Consider the following 6,342-nt stretch of genomic DNA (forward strand, 5'->3'; position numbering starts at 1 on the left):
ATGAGTGGGGGTCCCAATCAATCAAAAAGTGATCCTAGTGATGTCATCATATTAGAAAATGGAAAAAATCCTTTAACGCCCCTCTCACTGGATCTATTCCTGCCATGTATGAACTAAATCCGCAGAAAGGACTACCACCACTGCATACCACCATTACCCTACTGCTGTAATGGGCATTGCCGACAGACAATGAGGAAGTTCTGTATTATATATACTGTCATTTACATGTGATTTTTGCTTGTACACAATATAAGTTTTAGAACATCTGTGAATGGTGTTTCATAGGTTGTCTAGAGTAAGGAAAGGAGTTTGCCCCCATCAGCCCTGAAACAGCACTACTGCTGTCCATGGGCCATGTGTGGTATTGCAACTCGGCTCCATTCCAGTGTATGAGACTAAGCTGCAATAACAGACACAATCCATGGCCAGGGGTGGTGCAGATGGGGGTGGGGATGGGGGAAGCCGTAGCCCCCTATTCTAATCCTGGACTAGTCTCTTGTCACCACTAGAGGATAAGAGGGCTCGAAAAATGAAAAATGTACTTAATATATATAAATGTACTAGAAGATGTGAATGGTATTCTTCCATTCTGAGGAGGGGTCATAGTCACAATAAAACCTTTGAGGGGTAACTGATTTAGATTTTTTTTTACAGAAAAATGCCTCTATATCTGCTAAAAAGCCACTCCTTCTCCCTCCTGTACTGATCACTCCCTCTAAACCGGATAAGATGAACACACTGAGTGATGAAGTTTACCATACTGGAGTTTTTCTTTAAGTTATTCGGCTGATCTTGTATATCCGATAAAAACTAATGTCTAAACTAGGAGAGCAAGCAAGAAATTGAGGATGATTAATAATAGATTTTCATAACCCCACTGATGACATCCACATTACAGTAAGGCCAGCCTACATGCTAGCATACCTTGTATGGCACCATCTATTGAGCCTTTTGTGTGGAGGAAGAGTGTGGTCAGATTTACAATATTAGATTTACCTTAAGACCAGGGGCGTACGTAAAGGCTCAGCGGCCCGGGTGCAGAAGTTCAGCTTTAGTATACGGTGGAGGGCAGCCTCTGGGCCCCCTCAAGCGCAGGGGCCGGGTCGCCATTGCGACCCCGGCACCCCCTGCTGGTACGCCTATGCTTAAGACCACTGCTGCTCTCTGATTTCCTAGAGGCAAGCAATACAATTCTCCCGTAATATCTTCAAAGCTTGCAACTAAAGAAAACCATCAGGTCTTTACTGAAACGTCCAATGCAGATATACCGGTACCTGGATAGGCAACATCGTCAGGTGCAACAATATTGACTACGCTGGTGCAGATGTAACTGCATAGAACCACATATCCAATGAAGAAGCAATGGCTGCTTTCTACTGCCAGGCCAGAGTAGACAACAGTGGATCTCTTTAAAGGTTTTCAGCTTTGTAGCAGTGGAGGACAAACACTGACTTGGTCAAAGAGTTTCACACTATGCTGCAGTTAAATATCCCACACTGAAAGCAAAGGAGATGTCTGCAATTGTACGAGGATGAGCAATGGATTGAGGTGTTCCTATAAGCCACAACCCACAAAATCGGTCACATGTGAAGTCATTCATGATGTTTACAAATGTTTTATTTTTTGTAAAAGCTTTAAAACAATGAAAAATGTTACATATATGGCACAATATTTGTAATCAAAGTCATTCCAACAACCGCTTGGGATCATAAAAATCATGGATCTTTGCAAGACCTGGAGAATATAGGAAAAGGGTGCAATATATTGGCAGGAGACGGGAGACCGAGTGAATGGTGTCTGATTGTTGGTCGTTGTTGATGAGACTTTCTGCTTATTTTCTCCTCTCTTGACTTGGGCACCATTCTTGTTCCCAGTCCATACACACGTCCACAGAACTTGGCATCATCAATATGGTCCCCAAAAAAACGCTGTTAAAAGAAAAAGAAAAACAGAAAACAGTGATGGTTAAGTCTAGCACATATTTAAAAATAGTAAAACCACGTTAACCTGTTAGTGCCCACCTGCCATAATCATACAATGGTCAGTCAAGGGTGAGATATGCAGATGGCTCAAGAGCAGAGCCTGCTCCATAAATAACAAGAGCAGACTGCTTGAAACTGTAAAACACCCAATTGCAACAGTCACGAGGACATTCTACTACTAGGATGCTGCAGTCAATATAGACCACAGCAACTAAGCAGCTTTCCAGAGAAGGGAACCCCTTCAGCACCTCATCAGCCCCCAAACCAGCCTGGATGTTCCCAGGGTTTCCACGTATTGCAGTCTCTTAAAGGGGCGTGAGACAGAATTTATCTGACTTACAGTCAGCCCACCTGCTCATCCTGAAGTGCACCACTGCTGCATTCATGTTAATGGGACCGCTGGACATTGCTAGCTCTGCTTTCTCTGTCGGTCCCAGTGTAGTGAACGAAGCTGTGGTGCACATGTGCGGCCAACCACTACCATGCAATTCAGGACAAGCCACGGCTGGGCTATCTTCATGACAGGTAAACCCCATCATGAGACAATGCCTTTAAGTCTTGCCTGTAGACACTTGTAAAGTTTTCTCACTGAATGGTACAGAAAATAAACTCACCTTTTTCATACAGAAGAACACCTTGCTGGTTAGAAGCGAGTCCGAACCTGCTTGATGCTGTCCACCAATCCTCTGCAGATTTAACTGATCGGCCACCTCCTGAAGATCCCCCTGTACAAAATAAACGTATGGCTTTAGACAAGAGATAAACTTTAGTAGCGTTCATTATTCCATCTGCATACATGATGCTATAATCACTACCACACAGAGCAAATCTAAGGCCAGGTTTACACAAGGCAACTTTATAACCCACCTTGATATAAAAGCAGCTTTTCATTAAGTATTTTACATCATAGATGGAAGGAAAGAAGTGATTCAGTATATGGAAGAACTCGTGTTCCGCCTTCGGAAGTCGAGAGTTTGTTAGAAGTTTTATCAAATATCCAAAGTCAAAAGAGCTGCAGGGGACAAAGATAATAATTAATGATATAACAAGACCAGATGAGGTCAAAACAATACAAATCCATCAACACCAAGAATAGAGATTATACAGCAACAATCCACAACATATGTACAGTACAGTGACCGCTATTTAACAAAAATACTTCACGCCTCAGATTTCTTTAAGATGGATTTTTAAATCCAGGCTCCAGTATATTATATAAGCAATTGGAAGATTGCAAGTTCAAGTCCCCTATGAGGACAAGAAACCCACTTTAAAAAAATCTGTTAAACCTCATTATTAAAATATTAAACAATTAAAAAACGTTTCCCCATTTTTAACATTAAAAGGTACATTATGTTGTGCAATAAATGGTACCAATGAAACATACAATTTATCCCGCAAAAAGCAAGCCCTCATACGGCTAGGTCGCTGGGAAGATAAAGTTATTATTATTATTTATTTTTTTTTAAGTAAGGAAGTGAAAAAATACAAATGAACATTTGTTCAAGGGGTTAAAAGCCTGGATAACCACTTTAAGATGTGACTCCATATGAGCGTTAATGGGCTATTCCCAACAGAACACTGCAAAACCTCACCTGTGAAATGACAGCCACTTCACATTATCACACAGAACCACTCCAGAGGTCCTAAGCAACTCTGCAAACGTCAGCCTGTCAATGCCTTCTTCTTCATGCTTCTGGAACTGAAGCCCGCAATTTGCTAAAAAATTGATGGAGTCTTGAGAATATTTATCCTTCCTGCAAGAGTAGAAGAAAATGATGAAATTCCATGACACATTGCAGAATTCTCAGACTCTGTATATCTCTTGCACACAGGGAAGACTGTAGCTCCAGCACACTTTTAACATAAAACCCAAGATGAGATAACTCAAGAGGCCGCTGCTGCAGCCAAGCTCGCTCCATACCTGGCACCTTTCAGCTGCTTCATATACCTGATAGCCACCCACAATTGGTAGTTCCAACCCTACGTATTTAACAGATTGGATGCTGACTCCAATGATTTCTTTCTTTGGTTTATACTCGCCCCTGTTTGGCCTCTTAGATTCGGCTCCTGGCACTGTTAATATGTCAAGTGGACGGTACCCACTGCTCATCGTCAATCGGTGTCTTTAGACTTGATTGACAGTGAGCCTTGGGAACCATCAACTTGAAATCACCGTATCCAAAGCCTACGAAGAGCTGATCTGATGGAACAGGAGCGAATATAAACCGAAGACAGACATTGTTGGAGTTAGCGGGTCTGCAGCTGCAAAGCTATGCATACGGTCTCGCTGACATCCCTGATAGAGAATCTGATTTATACATTTAAGTCCTCCTTCCAGTCTTATTGATTCATTAGGTCAGTTTTGCAAATTAAAATGTCCAGTGGGTTTGTGCTACAACTCCCATTAAACCCTTTTACAATGATCAGACTTACCTGAGGTTAAACTTGAAGTTAAATTGCCAGGTGTTGGTTCCGGGTGGGTACTCGCCCTTCTCATTTATGAAGGTGAGACCGAGCTGTATAATCTTTAGCAAATCCACATTGCAGCGTATGAGCTGATACTGATAATCTATATTTCTTCGGATAAATGGCCTCGTCACCACACCAGGAAACTCTGTGTCCTGCCAACAGCAATGGGAGAAAAATCATCACTAAGTCAATGGAATGCAGCCTGAATACAAAGGTTTTAGGGGGTCAATTGTAATAAACTACAATGGGAATATATTACACAGCTGAAGCATTATTAAACATAATACAGTGAAGCAACCCTAACCACAAATGAAGCCTGTATGTGTGTATATATATATATATATAAATATATATAAGCTACACCAAAACCACTAAGTACAACACACAAGACACAGGAACACTGGAACATAGGTAATAGAATTTTATCAGAATGTTCCTGAACCCCGACGCACGTTTCACCACCTGCTTTCTCAAGAGATTGTGTGAGCCTGTTGTAAGGACACTGCATGCTATGTTTTTTAGAATATTTTTAGTCTTCTTGAGTTCTAATAAAAATCTATTTCCCATGCTCCTGTGTCTTGTGTGATGGACTTACTGATCTGGTACAGCTGAAGCATTATGGAGTGTCCAGTCAAATCAATGTGTTGTCTGTGTAATCTTAGACAGGACAGCCCTGCACAGCAAGAAACCCTCCGACCAACATACAAGGAAGATCCTTAACAAGTAACGGCCCCCGATGTACTGAGAACGTGTATGAAGATGGGTTTTTTAAACTGGACAAACCTTTTAATGAAGTTGGCCCAAGGCGAGAAAAAACATGGCTGCTTTTATCCAAACACTGTATCACCATTGTCCTTTGGCTATGTCTGATATTGCAGCTCACCTCCCATTCACTTCAATGGGGCTTAGCTGTAATACCAGACACAACCAAATGGACAAGAGTGGTGCTGTGTTTAGAAGAAAGCAGCCATGTTTTTCTAACCCTGGACAAGCCCTTTAAGCCTAGTTGCTGTATAGTAAAATATGCTGCACATGAGGCATAACTGGATCCCCATGCTATTGCCATAGAAGACAACTGCTGCTCCCCTGTATACATAATAGAGTCCATGATGCAGGGAAACACGCTCTTGAGCTGGTGAATATCCCGTTTGTATTGTCAGACACAGTCCTATACCTTGCAGATAACAGCACTCACCATTGCAATGTATCTGTAGGAGCGGACAAGCTCACTGATCTTACGCATCTCCTGTTCCAGGTTCAATGCCCAAACCTCACAGATCACTTTACTGTTGGCAGCGGGCATCGTGATAGGATTCATGGTTATCACGGGATGATGACTTGTATAGCGGGAGAGGCTTGTTCTGGATAGACGGAGGGTTTTACACCTGTGGGTTTAATACAAACAGATATTATTGCAGCGTTTATGATTTAGCCCCAATATGCTTTAAAATGGCCTGCTTGTTCCACAGCTGATTTTGGCAACACAAAAATGGTCCCTTGTTGGCTGTACGGCTATCCTAAGGGGATACAATTCTGCGTCTGTGTAAGTGATTCTCCCCCAATGTCAAGCAAAGTAAATGAGCGGTGACTGACATGCATGTGCATCAGTGCATTTTATATAGACTGACGATTCGGCCCACATAAAGACGTCTTACATTTATACAATGAGTGATAATTCCTTCACTTATTGTACATTGTTCAGTTTCTGCAGCCATAAAAATCAAATGACAATCGGCCTGTGTAAACAGATAGTCATTCATCTAGGAACGACTGCCTGTATACTATGAATGGAGTCTGGAAGAGATCTCTGATGCGTTCTGCACTCACTGAACGATTATCTACCTGTTCACATGGCCGTATTTTTTACAGCTGCGTTTTTAAGAAGCAG

At 42.0% G+C, this 6,342-nt stretch overlaps 1 pseudogene; it reads right to left on the reverse strand.

Moving 5' to 3' along the window:
* Positions 1–1,684: 1,684 nt before the first annotated feature.
* Positions 1,685–5,757, reverse strand: LOC136609906 (CCR4-NOT transcription complex subunit 8-like; annotated as a pseudogene).
* Positions 5,758–6,342: the final 585 nt, after the last annotated feature.

Source organism: Eleutherodactylus coqui, chromosome 2 (assembly GCF_035609145.1).
Source record: "Eleutherodactylus coqui strain aEleCoq1 chromosome 2, aEleCoq1.hap1, whole genome shotgun sequence".
In the NCBI taxonomy this organism is placed as follows: Eukaryota; Metazoa; Chordata; class Amphibia; order Anura; family Eleutherodactylidae; genus Eleutherodactylus; species Eleutherodactylus coqui.